We start from the raw sequence: 2,627 nt of genomic DNA, 5'->3' as shown, positions 1-2,627 counted from the left end.
TCCAGCTGTTCCGATGCCACGGACCGATCCCGTTGTTTGATCCATCGTTCACGAAACTCCATGAGTTCAAAATATTTTCACAAGTTTCACAAGCGGTGATGATAAAAAATTATTAATTATATTATACAAGCGTTCTGAGCCACTATGAAGACTGAGAGAGGAAATCCCGAGGGAGGAAGGATACCTAATGGGGAGGAAGGTACTGAAAAATGTATTCTTCGCTGCGTCTCTCCTCCGGCTCCGACGGGTCCATTCTAGTTCGGGTTCATTATGTGAACGCGAACTGCACCGATTGGCTCACGAATCGCAACCGCGGCATGATCGGGGAGCGATTGCGAGGGGAGGTCGGGGTCGTTCAATATCTGTAGAGCGGTGAGGTTTTCGTAAGCTTCTTCCCAAACAAACGAAACAATATTCGTTAACCGAACGAATTTCGAGTTCCCTGTTGGGACATGCTTCTCTCAGGGGAGCATCATGCACTCGTGTTTTGACGAGAGAGCCTCGTAGCAGCCGAAACGTTGTTCGAACCGGGACGTTGTGGAGCCATCCATCTCTGGGCTTCATTGACCTTTGTGATCTTCGAATGAATTTCCCATTTTTTTTGGTTCACGGTGACCGGAATCAAACTTTCGTCACCGTGATGAGTATTCATTTCGATCGCGGAGCGGCCGGCGTCTCACTGTCCTGCGCGCCGAATTCGCCCCAGCTCCGTCTCATCTGATGCCGAATCCTCCTCTTTCTCGAACTTGATCCACGTAGAAGCTATCCGGGCTCGCAAATCCGTTCGAAGAAAAAAAGGAATCAGGAGAGCTCTTCCTTGGTCAAGCCAGGTGTCTTGTCCCTCCTCCGTCTTCCGTCTGAGTTCTGCAATCGCATTGATACATTCAGATGGAAATATTCTTGAGATGATTGTACATGATTTGGGGCATCGACGTCTATGGCAATCGAAGCTTGTCAATTCGCCAAATGTAGTGCCTCGAGAACGAAATGACAAGTCGCGGCCTCAGTCCCTTCTTAAATGGACATTTCCATCCTTGCAGCGTCCAGTCCACGACTTGGAAGCGGAGGTGAATTTCCTGCGCGACTTGACTTCGCGACTGAATCAAACCATACAGGAGCAAAGTCGAGCCATACTGGAGCAAAGTCGAACCATACGGGAGCAAAATCAACACATACAGCGGCAAGACGAACGACAACAACGAATCCTCGAGCTCCTGGCAGAGGAGCGACGGGAGCGACGTCACGAACAGCAGCAGCAACAACAGCAACAGCAGCAGCAGCCGCAACAACAACAACAACAGCAGCAGCAACTACAGCAACAACAGCAACAGCAGCAGCAGCGGCAACAACAGCAGCAGCAGCCCGGAGAGGACGGAGGGATTTTCCCTCCGGATCTCACAGGGCTGCTCGGGGATCGGTCCCCGTTTCAAGGTTAGTATTGTAGATTACCGTGCGGAAGAAATCTTCGGAGACGGGGGCAAGGTACTCCCGCCGATACGGTCTGTGAGAAGCTCATAATCGAGGCACTTCCGCTTTCGCGGGCATATTTTCACTCGATGACTCATCGATTCTAAAATCAAATTCGAACGTCACTTTGAAATTGACAATAACGTCCAATCTTCTCGCGGAGGTCAATATGAGGAAGATCGCTGCCCCGTGCTCGGAGCTCGAAGAGGTAAAGCAAGCCCATCTACTGAAAGATTCAAAACGTCGTTCGGGAGGGGCGAACTCGTCTCCCGACCTTGTCGAGATGAGAAATGCGAATGAAACATATATTTTCCTCCAGGATCCTGTTCAGGGACACAGAATGATGCCCCGTAAACCGATTGTTCGCGGTCCAGGCTCTCGACGGCCCCCGCCCCAGATCACGATCCAACACGTGAATCAGTCGAATTCCGTCGGTGAGTTCTGTGTGTTCCGACTCCCGAGAGGAAAGGAGTCGGAATATGTCGCTCTCGCGAGGAAATATCCTTGGGCATCGCTCTGTCCTCTCATCGTTCCTTCCCTCGGCAGGGCTTGTGTGTTCCAACCAGCATCAGGTCCTCTCTCGCCAGGACAGCGCGAACCTCGGCTACCGTCGTCTCAAGATATCGTCAGAGTAAAATCAGATACGCTATTTCTTGCCAAAGATATCTACCTTGCCCCAGGGCAGAATATCATAAAATTGCCTGTCACGGACAGAGGTGTCAGTCGCGTCATCAGTTTGCAGGAAAACACTCATACCGCACACGCAGCACACCAAGACAATCGGCACACAACATTCACTAAGAGATCGAGTCGGGAACGGGGGATAGTGATTCATATGAATGTCAATATCGCGGACAATCCGCCATTCTCGTCCAGGACAAGCAGTCCCATTATTTTGTAATATTACGCCATCAAAGTCAATATATAAGCACGGGGGTGCGCTCGCGCGTAGTTTAGGTACGTCCACCAGTGCAGCGCTGGCGGCTGGCGCGTCGCGTCAGCTGCTTCCTGTCAGCTGATTCTCTGTCAGCCGGTCGAGAGCAGAGAGGTGTTGAGAACACTGCGGCAGCCACAGTGGCGACAGTCGCGGAGAAGTTGGAAGGGTTGACAGACGGTCAACAACAACATCAGTTATCAAGATAACGTAGCGGCCATCAGTG

This window comes from Galendromus occidentalis, unplaced genomic scaffold (assembly GCF_000255335.2).
Source record: "Galendromus occidentalis unplaced genomic scaffold, Mocc_1.1 scf7180000076479, whole genome shotgun sequence".
Classification (NCBI taxonomy): domain Eukaryota; kingdom Metazoa; phylum Arthropoda; class Arachnida; order Mesostigmata; family Phytoseiidae; genus Galendromus; species Galendromus occidentalis.
Note: the sequence above shows the minus strand (reverse complement) of the source record.